Genomic DNA, 17,805 nt, shown 5'->3' with positions numbered 1-17,805 from the left:
GTGTGTGTGTGTGTGTGTGTGTAAAAAGATACATATCTATGTATATACAAAAATACTTATATATGTATATATTTAAAATACATATACATGTATATATAAAAAATTGTGTGTGTGTATATATATATATTTTTTTTTTGAAATGGAGTCTTGCTCTGTTGCCCAGGCTGGAGTACAATGGTGCAATCTTGGCTTACTGCAACCTCCACCTCCTGAGTCAAACAATTCTCCTGCCTCAGCCCCCTCAGTAGCTGGGATTACAGGTGTGTGCTACCATGCCTGGCTAATTTTCCCATTTACAGTAGAGACGGACGGTTTCACCATGTTGGCCAGGCTGGTCTCAAACTCCTGACCTCAAGTGATCCGCCTGCCTCAGCCTCCTAAAGTGCTGAGATTACAGGCATAAGCCACCATGCCCAGCCTTATGTATTATTATTATTTTTTTTACTGTGACTATATCTCTTCAAACCTCCTCATATTTCTAAATGAGAGATGAGATAGAACTCAATAGCTTCCCAGGAATAGAGAAGATCTCCCCACATCTAAAGAAAATTTCATTTACTTTCTCACAGGGGGATATTTCTTCTTCAGATTCCTAGTCTGCCTTTTACTACTGCTGAGTTAACACCCTGGGTTTCAGTGTGCTTATGCAGGCCCTTGAGTTCTGTGAGCTGGTGCCATGAGGTGCTGGCTTCACTCATGTGCTCTTAATCAGGGAGTTTTCCTTGAGGTCCCTCTCTGTGCTGGGCCAGGGCTTATGTCGGGGACACACTTTGTGAATATATCAGGCCATGCCCCTGGCCTCCCAGAAGCCTCCGCATTTGCAGTGAGGGCACTGCCAGCCTTTTTGCCTAGACAGTGCCGTGTTGTGCAGGTGTATCCTGCCTATTGCAGGCTGTTCATCGAGCCTGGCCCTGACCTACCACCTTCCCAAGCAGGGGGACCATAACGATGTCACCATACCTTTCCAGGTGCCTCTAGGGGGCGCTGCTGCCCCTGGTTGAGAACCAGTGCTGGGAAGTGGCAAGTTTGGATAGAGTCCCCAACAATTCCGTCTTGGGTGTGGTACCCACTTGTCTTTATTTCTAGGAATTTGGCCCATTCTAAGTTAGGATGGCAGAAGTAGATATTTGAAAAAGGAGAAGGAAAACCAAATCCATTTATCAGGGTCCTGCACTGACAGTGGCTGATCTCAGTAGTAGAAAGTTGGTGTGTTTAGCTGTTCCCCACTGAGGCTGCCTTCCACAATCTTCCTTCACTCCGTTCCCTGCTCACCCCTACCCCAGCTCCATCAAAAGGTAAATTACATGAACCTTAACCACTCCCAGCCTGAAGCAGAGGCTGAGGAAGACCTTGGTCAGGAGGGAGAATGGAAGGGTTGAATGGCCCAGAGCACTGTGGCTGATGATGGAGAGGGAGGAAGTCTCCCTACTAAGACTGATAGGCAGCTTAAGGGCAAAAGCAAAGACATCTTTTTCCCATCCTCTAGAATCCGTGTGTGTGCTGATTCAGCTAATAGCAAGATTTTCCCAGTAAACAGACTATACCCTCCCTCCATTCTTATTGTTAACAACATAGCAAAGGAGTGACACAGACAAGAGCAGAGAGGATGGGGCCCTGCCCTCGAAAATCTATTGTTTGACCATTCTCCCTCGTGAAACCTGCCAAGTGCTAAGCGTTGTCTAGGGTCTGGGAGTGAATGAAATAAACAAAATCCTTGCCCATGTGGAGTTTAGACACTAGAGTGACAGATGGTTGAAAGAAAATCTACAAGATTAACAAATTTTAAAGTTGGACCCAGTATGCACTGGTAGGGATGTAGAGGGGCAGAACTCTCATACATGGTTTGTGAAGGTTGGTACAACCTCTGTTGAGAACAACAAAAGTTATGACTCAATCATGCCACTCCTGTTTACATTCCCCAAAGAAACTCCTACAGATACAGAGTCAAAAGTGTCTACAACAGCTTTTTTTTGTAGTATTAAAGAAAAAAGAACAAAAATGTTTATGAACCGGAGAATGAATAAATACACTGTAGTACATTCATACTTGGAATGCATCAATGAAAATGTGTGACATGCAGGGCCTGATTAGAAAGAAGGATGACCCATCGTTCTTGCCTGTGATTGGTTCCCACCATACTCTCTCCCTGTCTGTCTGCTTGCTGAATATAAGAGGAAGCATGTTGCTCTGCTTGCCCATGGCAGCCTTCCTCCAACAGAAGAACAGCCTTAAAAAGTAACTGACACTGTAAATGGTAGAGTAGAGAGACGATTAAATCCATGTCAACTCTATCACCCTGGTTCTGAGGCTGTTGCTGTTTCAGAATGTGAGTCGGGCATTGTTCTTGAGGCTAAATCTACCTTGGTTTGCGTTTTCCATTGTCTGCAAGACATGCACCACATAGGTTGCTATGGAAGCGTACAGCAATCATTTCCTAATCAGCAGGAAAATTGTGTCTTAATTTACTCAATTTTAAGTTTTTCTCTATTTTTACTTAAACATTTGCATCTGCTTGGTTGGCTGGTTCTGTCAGTACTAGCAAGAGTTAGCCTTTAAGGAAACCCATGAACACAAAGAAACCAACCTTAATGGAAAAAATCATGAAGAGTCCAACATGGCTGGTGTATCAGCTTATCTTTTTCTGAGAACATGAGTCTTAGTTTCCATTGTATTAACTGGTGTCTACTGTAACAAAGTACCACAAACATGATTAAACCAGCAGGAATATACTTTTTCACAATTCCGGAGGCCAGAAATCTGAAATCAAGGGATTGGCAGGACGTGCTCCCTCCAAAGGCTCTAGGGGGAATTCCATTTGTTCCTTGACTTTTCCATCTTCTGGGGGCTCATCACTCTGATTTCTGCCTCTATCTTTACATGGTCTTCTTGTGTCTTTGTGTCTCTCCACTGCTATCTCTTATAAGGACACTTATCACTGGATGTAACCCCAGCTGGGTAACCCAGAATGATCTTACCTCAAAATCCTTAGCTTAATTACACTTGCAAAGACCAGTTTCCCAAATAAAGTCACACTCACAAGTTCTGGGGATTAGGATATGGACATATCTGTGTAGGGCATCATTCAACCAACTACAATGTGTTTGTTCTTTGTTTTGATTTTATAGTGCAAACAGATAACATGAGCTTATTTTCAACTTAAAAAGTGGTTCCTGATTCATAAAAATAGGAAAAAATAGGTCAGTATTTACTGGTGCTCCGTAGAAAACATTGTCTTCTCTTACCCGAGTTGGATAACAGCTTAGTTAACACTTGAGAGAGAATTTTTTTAAGATTTTAATAGAGGAAATATGATTGTGCAATATAAATGTTGGACAACGTGTTCTTGATAGTGTGAGTTCCTTGCTCCCTGCGAGAGAGGCCATGTTCAGCCTCAAATATGTCCCAGGACAAATGTAGACAAAGAGGCTCAGCATCAAATATGGGTGTTCCAGAAAAGGAAAATATGAATAAAATTAGCAGAGAGCAGATGGGCGTGAGAAGGGAAACAGTGTCATGTTTTGAGGCCATTTCACCTCCTCTGAGAGGTGGTAGAGAGATCCCAGAAGGACAGCTGTGAACATTGGAAAGGAAGTAAAGGACATTGAACCTGGAATCAGATAGACCCAATTGAAGCCTTTGACATATTTCCAGATGTTCTTGGGGAAGCAATGTGTGCATCCTGAATCAATTTTATCTCCTCCACAAGGTAGAAATTTTATTAAGTGGAGATGACCATGCATACCTCTCAGGGTTGTTATGAGGATAAACTGATTTATCCTCTGTGAGAGTACTTTCCCCATAGTAGAGGCTTAGGACATTTCTGTCAAGTTAGAATCTGAACTAGAAATGTCTTCAGTGAGTGACAGGTTGGAAACACCCACAGTATGAGGGTGTTATCACAATTCTTTCAGATTCACCAGTTTCTACGAGGTTTCGACTTGAAATGGAAAGGTCAGGATAAATAAACTGGAGTTCAGTTTCTAGCCATGATGGAGTCACTGATACGGATTATCTTTCCCATGCAAACAACTTGGCCTGGCCAAAATATGTAGGGCAGCTTTTTATTTTCACCATCCCTGACAGTGGATAGTAGATATAGCAAGACTTTGGTCCTTGGGAGTAGAGAAATTCATCATAAGATTCCCATGATTGTCCAGCTCCCTGACTGGGGACATTATTCCAACTGTAGAATAAAGAACTGGAATTTGAGCAAAGGACAGTGATCCTACTGACTGAAGGAGGAAGAGATCAGCGTTCAGGGGAACAGAAGAAGTTGGAACCTGTGAGGTGGGAGATCGGAGAGGAGGGAGCTGTGTGTGCAGATTCTCTGAGTTGGTGCCTGAGAGACACATGTGCACACAAGACCACCTGAGGCTCATCAGAGAGTGGCTGCTTCAGGGGTGAGAGTGGAATATAGGTACCAGAAGGTGGGCAGTGCGAAGGATGAGCAGTTCTGGGGCACGGTGGAGTTTCAGGTTCTGCCAGGGTAGAGAGAGATCATTAATGGCTGATTAATCCCCTTGGTACCCAGCTGAGGTGCCAGAAAGGCCACATCTAAGCAGCAGGGTTTTCTCTAGAGCAGGGTTTCTCCCAGGTAGTATTGCATTTTGGACAAGAGATTTCTGAGTAGGGGCATCCTTTGCATTGCAGGATATTTAGCAGCATCCGTGGCTCCACTCATTAGAGGCCTGTAGCACTCCACCACCAACATGCGATATCTAAAAAGACATTGCCACATGTCCCCTAGGTGCAGAATTGCCTCCAGTTGAGAACCGCTGCCCTAGAGTAAGACCTACCTTGTACCTTGTACTTACCTAACAAAACCCTGAATAAACTCCTGATAAGATTAGCAGTGAGGGCAGGGTTTAAAAGTTGAGTCCTCAAGTTAGAGGGGCCTGGGAAACACTTTGGGCTTTCCAGAGATCCATACTAACCACTCATAAACCTACATAAGTTCAAGATGATCAGCCACTAAATGAACTGCAGAATCAATGCCTTTCAGGAGAAAATAAGAAAATTCAGGTACATGTACAGTAATATGTACAATACATAGCCTACTATGTGTTAATCACAATGCCCATTTTTCAAACAAGAAATACTAGACATACAAAGAAACAAGAAAGTTTCATTTTTAGGCAAGAAAAAAGGCAGTAAGACTAAGCCCAAGATGGCCCCAGCATTGCACTTAGAAAATAAAAGCTTAAATGCAGCAATTATAATATGTTCAATGAATTTAAGAAAGTAAAAAGAGGTAATCTTAGCAAAGACATAGAGACTGCAAAAAAAATGCAAATGCTAGAAGTGAAAAGTAAAAAATGAATAATACCTGGAGGTATTTTACAGCAGAGTCAAGATGGCAGAGGACAAAGTCAGGGAAGTTGAAGGCAGAATAATACAAATTATCCCATCTAAAGAACAGAGAGAGAAAATTTTTTTGTTTGCTTGTTTTTTTTGTTTTGAAACGGAGTCTCACTCTGTCACCTAGGCTGTAGTGCAGTGGCACGATCTTGGCTCACTGCCACCTCCGCCTCCTGGGTTCAAGTGATTCTCCTGTCTCAGCCTCCCAAATAGCTGGGACTACAGGGGCGTGCCACCATGCCTGGCTAATTTTTTGTATTTTTAGTAGAGATGGGTTTTCACTGTGTTAGCCAGGATGGTCTCGATCTCCTGACCCCATGATCCACCCGCCTCGGCCTCGCAAAGTGCTGGGATTATAGGCGTGAGCTACTGTGCCCGGCCTTTTTTTTTTTTTGAGACAGAGTCTCACTTGGTTGCCCAGGCTGGACAGGCCATAGTGCAGTGGCACAATCTTGGCTCACTGCAACCTCCGCCTCCCGGGTTCAAGCAATTCTTCTGCTTCAGCTTCTCGAGTAGCTGGGATTACAAGTGCGTGCCACCATGCCCAGCTAATTTTTGTATTTTTAGTAGAGACAGGGTTTCTCCATGTTGGCCAGGCTGGTCTTGAACTCCTGACCTCTGGTAATACACCTGCCTTGGCCTCTCAAAGTGCTGGGATTACAGGCATGAGCCACTGTGCCTGGCCAAAGATTTTTGAAAACAAACTGAGCCTTAGGGATATGTGGGAAAATATAAAATAGTCTTATATATGAACATGTAAATAAATGTAATATGTAAAAATACATAAATATATTCATGTGTAATATATAACTATATGTATATAGAGTCCCAGAAGGAGAAAAGAGTGAAATGGGGGCAAATGAAACATTTAAATAAATAATGGCTTAAAACTTTCATCTTGATATGATGAAAAGCATCAACTTACAGGTGTTAGTAGCAATGAACCCCAAGCACGATGAATATAAAGAGAGCTACACCTAGGCTCATCTGCAGTCATACTGCTGACAATCAGAAATACAGAGAAAAATCTTGAAAGCAGCCAGAGCAAAAAGGTACATTACATACTGGGAAACAAGGATTAGAAAGATTGCTGAATTTTCATCAGAAACTATGAGATCAGAAGACAAAAAAATAATATCTTTAAAGAGTTGAAACAACTCTCAAGCAAGAATTTTATATCCAGTGAACATGTCTTTCTAAAAAGGTGGTTGAGAGAATTCACTACTAGCAGACCTGAATTACAAGAAATGCTAAAGGATATCATTCAGGCGTAAGAGAAATGATTCTAGATAGAAATCTGGATCTATAGGAAAGAATGAAGAGCAACTGAAATGGTAAATAAGTGGGTAAATATAGAGTGTTATGTTTTCCTTTGTGGTAATGTTCTGAAAGACAATAGACTTTTTAAAGCAAAATAACAACCCTGCAATATGATGTTTACACTGTATGCAGAGGTAAGTGATGTGGTAACAGTTGTGCAAGGAATGAGGGAGAGTGGATAAGTTGAATTATATTGTTGTCTGTGTGTGAAGTGGGAAATGGTACAGCGTTAACTATAAATAGCTTTGATAAGTAAAAGTTTATATTGTTATCCCTAGATCAATCACTATAAAATAACAACAACAACAAAAACCCACAATCTTCAAAGAGACATAGGTAAGAAGCTAATAGAGAAAATAAAATGGAACACTAAGAAAAATTCAGTTAACCCAAAAGAAGTCAGGTAAAGAGCAATAAAGGAAAGGAAACAGAACGGTAAAATGGAAAACAGATATCAGATTGGAATACCTAAATCCATTCTTTTTTGTTTTTTTTTTTTTGGAGACTGAGTCTCTCTCTTTTGTCCAGGCTGGAGTGCAGTGGCATGATATCAGCTCACTGCAACCTCCACTGCCCGGATTCAAGTGATTCCCCTGCCTCAGCCTCCTGAGTAGCTGGGATTACAGGCAAGTGCCTCCATGCCCAGCTAATTTTTCTATTTTTAGTAGAGATGGGGTTTTGCCATGTTGGCCAGGCTGGTCTTGAACTCCTGACTTCAGGTAATTCGCCTACCTGGGCGTCCCAAAGATCTGGGATTACAGGCATGAGCCACTGCACCCAGCCTAAACCCATTTTTATTAGGCCTTTCTTGCATTGTTATAGAGAAATACCTGAGACTATGTAATTTATATTAAAAATGTTTAATTGTCTCACAGTTCTGCAGGCTGTACAGGAAGCATAGTGGCATCTGCTTCTGGGGAGCCCTCAGAAAGCTTCTGATCATGGCAGAAGGCACATGGGGAGCAGGCACATCACATGGCAAAAGCAGGAGCAAAAGAGAGAAAGGGAGGTGCCACACACTTTTAAACAGCCAGATCTTGTGAGACTTCACTATCATGAAAACAGCACCAAACCATGAGGGATCCGCCCCCATGATCCAGACACCTCCCATCAGGCTTCATCTCCAGCACTGGGGATTACAATTCAACATGAGACTTGTTTGGGTACAGATATCCAAAGTATATCACCATTCATATCAGCAATTATATTAAATATAAGTAGATGAAGCACTCTATAAGAAGAGACTGGGCCAGGCGTGATGGCTCACGCCTGTAACCCCAGCAATTTAGGAGGCCAAGGTGGGTGGATCATGAGGTAAAGAGATCAAGACCCTCCTGGCTAACATGGTGAATCCCCATCTTTACTAAAAATACAAAAATTAGCTGGGCATGGTGGTGCATGCCTGTAGTCCCAGCTACTTGGGAGGCTGAGGCAGGAGAATTGCTTGAACCCAGGAGGCAGAGGTTGCAGTGAGCCGAGATCGTGCCACTGCACTGCAGCCTGGGCAACAGAGCAAGACTCCATCTCAAAACAAACAAAAAGAAGAGATTGTTCTAAGACTCAACTATATGCTGTCTACAAGAGATGTATTTTAAATATTAAGACACAGGTTGACACAAAAGATATAAAGAATGAAAAAAGCAAGCATAAATAAACAAGTTTACAATCATCATACAAATGCACTACCATAAATGATGCAATATGAAAGCACTCAATGAGCCTGCCATATTTGTTATGGTTTGTTTTTGAACTGCATGGTGGTAGGAGGTACTCCCACAATTTTCATTTTATGAACATTTATTCCTTGATTTAACCCACCACCCCTACAATCACTGTCACTAACTCATCAAAAACTTGTTTTTATTAATGTTTTTTAAATGTACATATAGCTCACAGTTATTTCAATATTTAATATTAGAAGTGTTTTGGGTATTTATTGAGAAGTTTGGTGATGTTTTTGTGACCAGAAATATGCTGTAGGAACTTAACTCTTGTTTATATCAATTAGTCTATGGTAAAATTGGTTTTATTGCATGCGGTTTTGCCTAAAGTTGAAGTTTTCACGAACCTGTTGACAGTGTTTATTACATGACAACTTGCTGTATGGTAAATGTGCATCACCAGAAATCGTGGCAGCCTGTGCTTACAGGAGAAAATATTCAATCATTTTCTTCCTTGTTCTACATTTCCAGTGATTATTAGAGATGATCACCGGCCTGAAAGCTTTCCTTCTACACATCAGTCTATAATGAAACATATTATTAGTGTCACCCAGAAATATCCATGGGCACAATATAGACCAATCTAGGGACCAGGCCATATTAAAGCAACAACAGTAACAACAATTATGTAGCCAAAATGAAAAATAATTCCAAGCCTCATATGCAGTCCTCCAATAATACTCAAGGGAATCAAATTAGCAATCCACAGAAACACTCCCTGCAATCCCTGTCTTGGTTTTAAATGTATTCAAATTCTCTGACACTCCTCCTTTCAAAAGATGGAAGCTATTTTCCTTCCCCTTCAGTGTAGAATGGGCTTAGCGACTGTCTTCTAATGAACATAATGTTGTGGAAGTGATAATGTGTGATTTCCAAGACTAAGTCATAAAAGGCCTTGCAGCTTCTTCCATATTCTCTCTCGGGTCAGGGAAGCCATCTGTCATGTCACTGAAGACACACAACCCTGTGCAGAGCCATTGTGGTGAGAAACTGAGGCCTCTTGCCAATAGCCTCATGAGTGAGCCATCTTGAAAGATGGTCTCCCAATCTTTGAGCTTTCAGATGACTTCAGGCCTCGCTGACATCTAAACTGCAATCTGATGAGTGACCTTGAGACAGAATAATACAGCTAAGCCTGTCCCAAATATCTGACCCATAGAAATAGTGAGATGTAATAATGTTGATTGCTTTTAGCTGCTAAGTTTGGGGTAATTTATCAGGCAGCAGTAGATCACGAATTCAGTCTCCTTCCCTGATTTATCTCAGTCACCACCTCTCACACTATGTGATGGCTCCAAGATCTCTCATCCTGTTTCTTGTTCTGCACTGTTTCCTTTTTATTTATTTATTTGTTTTTTTGAGACGGAGTCTTGCTCTGTTGCCCAGGCTGGAGTGCAGTGGTGCAATCTCGGCTCACTGCAACCTCTGCCTTCCTGGTTCTAGCAATTCTCCTGCCTCAGCCTCCCAAGTAGCTAGGATTACAGGTGCCTGCCACCGTGCCTGGCTAATTTTTGTATTTTTAGTAGAGACGAATTTAGTAGAGACCATGTCGATCAGGCTGGTCTCAAACTCCTGACCTCAGGTGATCCACCTGCCTCGGTCTCCCAAAGTGCTGGGATTGCAGACGTGAGCCATGGCGCCTGGCCTCTGCACTCTTTTTAAACCTTCACAAATACCGCTGCTTCTTTCCTTTCCTTCTGTGATTCTCTCTTTCTTTTTCATTATTTGTTTATTGTTGTTTTTCTTCTAGAGTATTCTGTTGCAAATCCCAATTCCTGTTCTCTGGTTCTTCTCCCACTCATTCATGCACCAGATTCCCCAATAAGACCCCAAAGCAGAGGACAGTGTAGGAGAAGGGGCTGAAGGAGGATTTGCTGACCAAGTAATACTGGCTTTTAATAGGAGAGGAAGGGGAAAAGCTACAGACACCCAAATACTAATCATTCCGATCCTCATTACATTAGTGTTTATAACAAAATTTCTTTGTTCACTATATGACAAGTCCTGTGCTAGGAGCTTTAGATGTGTATATTCAATCCTAAAACACATCCCAGTGAGGTACATACTCTCATCATTCCCTTTTTCAAGGACAAAATTGAGGCACAGAGAAATTAAGTTCCTTGTCCACAGTTGCAGAGCTGTCAAACAACAGGGCCAAAGTCCAAAGCCAGGGGCCAGCTGGGCGAGGTGGCTCATGCCTGTAATCTCAGCACGTTGGGAGGCCGAGGCAGGCAGATCACTTGCGTTCAGGAGTTTGCGACCAGCCTGTCCAACACAGTGAAACCCCATCTCTACTAAAACTACAAAAACTAGCATGGTGGCAGGCACCTGTAATCCCAGCTACTCAGGAGGCTGAGGCAGGAGGGTCGCTTGAACCCGGGAGGTGGAGGTTGCTGTGAGCCAAGATTGCACCACTGCACTCCAGCCTGGGTGACAGAGTGAGACTCCATCTCAAAAAAAAAAAAAAACCAAAAACCAACAACAACAACAACAACAAAAAACAAAGCCTGGGGCCTAAGTCCCTGTGCATATTACATCAAATTGGGCTCAAATAGGCTCAAACTCATTTTAAACTAGTATTTATCTTAGTATTACCAAAACCATGGGGCTGACTTCTCACAGATTCAATGCCAGTGAAGACATGTTTAAACCCATGTTCCCTACTTTCCCTTCTTGAGCCGGAAAGAAATCCAGGACCTTCTGGATACTGAACTCATAGTGGCCTTTCTTTGTCTTCAACCTCAGACAGAACCTGCAAGTGGAAAACCCCAGGGACGTTTGGATTTTAGACGTTAAGTCTAATTTGTTCACTGATTCACCCCCATCCACCCCCGCCAAAAAGAAAACACCTGAGAAAAAAAGATTATGCTCATTATTGCCTTCCCATTTGTCAGTCATTACAGTAGATGGCAGGACCATTTGCCCCAGGGGATTGAAATTACACACCTTTGGTGCGTCATCGGACGGACAAACCTTTCCTAGCAGCGTGAGGTTTGGCACAGAAAAGCCGTCGCTTCTGCTGCCCCATGCTGTTTTCAGCTCCAGGGAGGACACTAATACTTCTTTTGAATGCTTCTTTTTCTAATTAAAAAGTAGCACAGTAACTCAATAGAAAACAGAAAAGGATATTACTCATAACCCGATGCCCAGAGACAACGATTATTCTTATGATACACTCGTCAGGCATCCCCCGGGGTCATTGTATTCTGATATTTTGTTAGGTCCTTGTTTGGGCTCCAGATGTTGGAAGCTCTGGCTCTCAGAACGTTGTTTTTGCCACTGGAACTTGGCCTGTCTGCAGCTGAGACTCTGTCTTTGTTCAGTTCAAGAGCCTGGGAACTTTATATTCTCTTCCATTCGCCCCACTGGAGGGCTCCCTGTGGTGAAAGGTAGATTTGTCACAAGTCCCATTGTTCCAGCACTTGTTTCTTGGTACGATTGATTATGTTATTGTTTGCAACTATCTTCTGCCTCTGTCTGAGGGTATTACACGTCCAACACCCCTTGCCACGTGACTTCCAGGAGCAATCCAGTAAGGGGAATATGTTGGCAGGTTTGGCCTTGTGACTTGCTTCTTCCAATGGAATGTGAGCGGACATGATTTATGCTGTCTGAGCAGAAGCTTTCAATGAGATTGCATAGTTTGGCTTGGCCTCTTGCCTTCCTGCTTTCTGCTGTAAGATCCACAGTTCCCAGATGATGCTGCTCTTTCAGCCTGTGTCCTGGAGTTAGAAGACGTGGAGCAGAGCTAAGTAGAGGCAGCTGAGCTGCAGACCTGAGTGCAAGAATTAAACCTCTGTTGTAAACCACGGAGAGTTTTGGAGTTTGGGTTACAACAGAATACTGACTAACAAGTTGGTTCTCTAGGTAAGCCAGGTGGAGACCCTACGTCTCCTGGGGCAAACATGCCTCAATGGAGGCATCAAAACTGCTTCCAACTTCCTCCTCAAACTGAGGCATAATTTCACCCTGCTTTCACTGACAGGATCCAAATATTGACATGCATTTTCTCATGTTGAAGGAAGTTGAGTTGGAGCCCTACCTCCTGAGTTCTCTGCCACTCACCTGTGTGTGACCTTGGACAATTTTCTCTACCATTTTGTTCCTTATTCTCATTTTGGCAAAGAATACCTACCTTTTGGCAATGAACACCTATCTCATTTTGGCAAAGAATACCTAAGGCAGTTAGGATAACTCTAAGGTAGTTATTCTCTATTTGAATAGAAATAGATTTGAAGAATGAATGCAGCAAATGGCAGCGATGATGTTTATCGTTCTCCCACTCCCGCCCATGGACGGACTCTCACTGTCCAGGATGTTGTGTGGGAAATTCACGGAATGGAAGGAAGAACGTCTAGAAAGGAGTTGGAGGCCCGGTGCTGCTGGCGCCTCTGCTGCCCAGCTGTCACCTCTTCTGGTTTCTCATGGACTATTCCCGCCTCCTGTAGAGGAGCTTCCTCCAAGGTCACAGAGGCAAAGGGCTTTCTGTGCTGTCTCTGTTCACAGCAATGCAGGGGAGAACTCTGATGGGCCTGACTTGGGTCATCTTACCATCCCTAAGTCACTCCCTCCTTTCAGGAGGGTATCCCAGTCAGTTGTGACTGGGCTTACACACCCTGTTGTGAAGGGCAGTGGCAGGATCTGTTGCTAGAAACACATGGGGGGAATATCAAGATAACAGCACAGCACTCAAGGTTACCACAAAGACCAGTGCATGGTCACTGAAACTTAGATGTGGCTTGTGGTAGTTGGTGGCAGCATGAAAAATGCATGGGTTTGGAAAACAGGCAACTGTGTGACTCTGAGAAAATGTCTTCATCTTAATAAACCTTGATTTTCTCCTGTAGAAATGGAGATGATAATTTCTGTCTGTCAGGTTTATGATGATGAGATGAGGTAACATATGAAAACATCTGGAATGTAGGCTTAAACAAACCCTAGTTATTATTCCCCAAGATTAGTTATACTTGTACCCGGGCCTGCCCAGGTAATCACTTTTCCAGTGTTTATTATTTTCATTTACACTAGTAATCCACAGCATGGTTCTTTAGTTAGTGGGCATGGGGCCAAACTATTCCATAGGAAATGCTTCAGAAAGGAGACATTTCCCCATGCCTGTCTCCCAGCATCTGACTTTGCAATGAGAACCACAGCTCTCAGGTGGATCCAAGTGCTCCCATCAGTAGCTCCCTGTATTCTCGTCCTGGTGGTGAGCCACCTGGCAACCCAGATTGTCAGCGGGTGGCAATGAGACTGTGATATATACAAGAATTTGGGTGGTTTTAAGAGATTGTCTCAGCTAGGATGCCTGAAACACTTTCACTTGTGACATTAGCAATTCTTAACCTGCTAGGTGTAATGAACCACTTTGAGAATCTGAATGAAGTTATAGACACTCTCCTCAGAAAGATGCAGAGGTAGGGCGTGCTGGCTCACGCCTGTAATCCCAGCACTTTGGGAGGCAGAGGCGGGTGGATCACTTGAGGTCAGGAGTTCAAGACCAGCCTGCCCAAGATGGCGAAACCCCATCTCTACTAAAAATACAAAAATTAGCTGAGTGTGGTCATGCGTGACTGTAATCCCAGATGCTCGGGAGGCTGAGGCAGGTGAATCACTTGAACCCAGGAGGCGGAGGTTGCAGTGAGCTGAGATCGTGCTACTGTATTCCAGCCTGGGCGACAGAGCAAGACTCCATCACACACACAAAAAAAGATGCAGAGTTAATTACACATGCAATTTTAGGAGGTTCATAAAACTCCAGGAAGCCAGCCATGAAGCCCCAGGTGGAGACTCTGATACTTGTGTTCACTTAACACTTAACCTGGATGGTGCTTTGGTGGACCCTGCCAACTCTTCCTCCATGGCCCTCCTTTGTGCAGGCAGTCATGTCTGACCAGCCTTTCTTCTGTTGGACACATTCTGTGTCAGGTAACTTAGAGTCTTGGCATGACATACGCTCTCAGTAAGTCTTTGCAATCCAGTCTTGCCTTCCAAAGGGCTATTCTGCCTCTTCAAGTTGATCCCATACTTCTATTTTGATGCATGACATATGAGTTTTAAAGTTTTTCTCTCAAAAGGATATTCTTATTTCAACATCCTTTAACAGCATGAAGATTCTCTTGTTGCAATAGATGGAAAGTCTGCATTCAAAATGGCATAGGCAGAGCCTGGTGTGGTGGCTCATACCTGTAATCCTAGCACTTTGGGAGCCCGAGTTGGGCAGATCACCTAAGGTCAGGAGTTCGAGACCAACCTGGCCAACATGATGAAACCCTGTCTCTACTAAAAATATAAAAATTAGCTGGGTGTGGTGGCGGGCGCCTGTAATTACAGTTACTCAGGAGGCTGAGGCGGGAGAATTGCTTGAACCCAGGAGGTGGATGTTGCAGTGAACCGAGATGTGCCGTTGCACTCCAGCCTGGGCAACACAGTGAGACTGCGTCTCAAAAAACAAAACACCGAAAAAAAACCCCACACAAAACAGAACAACAACAACAAAAAAAACAAAATGGCTTAGGCAAAAACAGGGAGTGGCTTTTGCAACTAAAAAGTTCAAGAGTCATGACTGACTGCAGGCACAGCCACCTCTATGGGCTCAGATGCCATCGGAACTTGTTCTCACTCAAGCTCCAAACACCATCTTCCTTTGTTTTGGCTCCATTCTCAGGCAGTGTTTTCCTCGTAGGGGCAGGATAGCTGCTAGCAGTTCCAGGCTTACACCTTATTCACTCTCAGAAATGTGAAGTTCATTTCAAACCAGTTTCCCATGATCTGGTTGGGGAAAAGCAAACCTAAGACCATCTCCCTTCCCCCATCTCCAACCAGAATGTACTTAGCCATTCTTAGTGATCACTGAATGAGTGCTTACTCTGTTGGAGCTGGTGCAGTGGGTGGAGGGGACAGATGGAGACATAAGTCGTCCGGTAAAGGCAGTGCGGTGAAGACTGTGCTGCAGCAGAGATGGGGAGCAGGTGTAGTGGGGGACTCAGAAGGACTGCTACCTTTTGCCTGTGGGAGTTAGATGATGCTTCTCTCAACAGGGGATATTTGAGCTTGTTATTGAAGCATGAGGAGGAGTTTTCTAGTAGAGATAAGGGTAAGGGTCCTTCTAAGTGGAGGAAATAGCACGTGCAAAGGCTTAGAGGAGCAAAAAGGCAAGGAGTGTCTAGGAAACAGTGAAAGATTTCACGTAGCTAGAGGAGAGTGCTTGCGTAGGAGTGCTGGGAGATGCAAAGAATGGGGGCAGAGTGGGAAGGAATGCAAAGCTTATTATCATGATGTGGAGTCTGGGCTTTATTCAGGGGCAATTGGCAGGGTACTAAAGAGTTTTAAGCCCCTGCCATAACCAGGTAAGCATTTAGAAAGATCACCCTGACTACAACGTGGAAGATGGGTTTGGAGGAGAAAGCCCTAGAGGCAAGAAGCATCTGAGAAGCTACTGCCAACTTCCAGGAGAAAAGGCATGCGTTGACCTGAGGCAGGTGAAGAAGGAATGGACTTGTGAGCTCTTTAGGGGGTAAAATGGACAGACCTGGGGACCAGATGGATGGGGATGATGAAAGAAGGGTCTAAGATGATTCCCAGCTTTCTCCACTGGGAAACTGGATGAACGGTGGTGGCCTGCACTAGCTGGGAGAGGTGCAGGTTTGGAGTTGAGGGGAAGATGACGAGTTCATCTGTTAGTGCCCTTGGAACATTAAATGGAAGCTGTCCTGACCTCATCTGGGTTCCTGAGTCTGGAGGTCTGGAGAGGAGTGGGCCTGGAGGGGCCCATGAGGCTTGTAGGCTATGGGTGGTGGTGTGTAAGCTATGATACCCTAGACAGGGTGTCACCACTGGCAAGAAAATGCCCCATGATTGTTATTATTATTGTTACTGTTTTATTCTGTCCTTGCATGTTCCCCTCAAGATTCCAAGTCCTGAGGAAGGGAAGGTCCCTTTGGCCTGTGGGATCATGGGCCCACTCTTGACTCAGGGAGAACAAGAAACTCTGATTTTCAGCTACCTAAGATGGCACAGTGGGGACAAGGGATTTCTCCAGAAGAAATAAAGATATTCACCCTATGAAGAGGAAGTACATGTCAAGCGACACCAAAATGACAAATATCCATTTGTTACTTTACTGCTTATTTCAGCCTCAGTTGTCCCCATGGTGAGCGCACCTCCCCCAGCACTGCCCAGAGGCTGCATGAGTGATTTCACCCGAAGCTCTGGCACTCTCTGTTTGCATCATAGCAATCGCTTTTAAAGTGTTTATTAATTTTATTTACACCAGTAATCCACAGCATCATTATTTTTATTAAATTTAATTAATTAATTTTTGAGACGGAGTTTCACTCTTGTTGCCCAGGCTGGAGTGCAATGGTACAATCTTGGCTCGCCGCAACCTCCGCCTCCCGGGTTCAAACGATTCTCCTGGGTCAGGCTCAAGAGCTGCTGGGATTACAGGCATGCGCCTTCACGCCCGGCTAATTTTGTATTTTTAGTAGAGACTGGGTTTCTCCATGTTGGTCAGGCTGTTCTTGAACTCTCGACCTCAGGTGATCCGCCCGCCTCGGCCTCCCAAAATGTTGGGACTACAGGCATGAGCCACCACGCCCGGCCAGCGTCATTCTTTAGTTAGTGGGCGTGGGGCCAAACTATTTCATAGGAAATGTTTCAGAAAAAAGGCATTTCCCCAAGCTTGTCTCCCGGCGTCAGGCACTACGATGACACAAATCGCTTATGACCAGCGTTCACTGATGGCCATAACTCGGTCACGATCATAGAGCACGGTTGGCTGGCTCCGGAATCCGTCATGACGCGCCTGCAAAGCAGCTTCCTCCCGAGTGGATGAACTAACATTTTTATTGAGCATGCACCACGTGCCGGCTGCTATGCCAGGCACTTTCACACACGTTATTTTATTTATAATCCTCACCTTGACCCTGAGATGTGGATGGCATTTTCTTCATCTTAAAAATGAGAGGAAAAAAAAAAATATATATATATATATATATATATGGCTCGGAAGCGTCAAGTGACTTGCCCAAGGACGCGAGCGTAAAGTGGAGGAGCCTAAATGACAACCTGGGCCCTCCTGTCGCAGGCTGTTTCCACCTCGCCACCAGGAGGGCGCCTGGCGTGTGCGCGCGCGCGGCCTCCTCGTGGTTCTCCCTCTGGCCTGGTGGGAGCTCGCGGGGCCTTCCCGAGAGCGGCCAGGGCCCCGGAGCCCGGCTCTGCGCAGGCCGCTGCCGAGGTCCAGTTCCACGGAGAAGGCAGCCTATGCTCTGGGCGGAGAGCCCGTGGAGCGACTCGGATTTAATAGACAGTCGCACCGGTCCTCTTCCAAGAGCTGGAAATCTGCAGAGGGATCCCCCTTTCCAGGGAACACGGGTTGGGTGAAACTGACAGGTCTTGGCGCGCG

The sequence above is a fragment of the Macaca mulatta genome, chromosome 20, assembly GCF_049350105.2.
Source record: "Macaca mulatta isolate MMU2019108-1 chromosome 20, T2T-MMU8v2.0, whole genome shotgun sequence".
NCBI lineage: Eukaryota > Metazoa > Chordata > Mammalia > Primates > Cercopithecidae > Macaca > Macaca mulatta.
The sequence above is the reverse complement of the archived record's forward strand: the minus strand, read 5'-3'. Positions refer to the sequence as shown.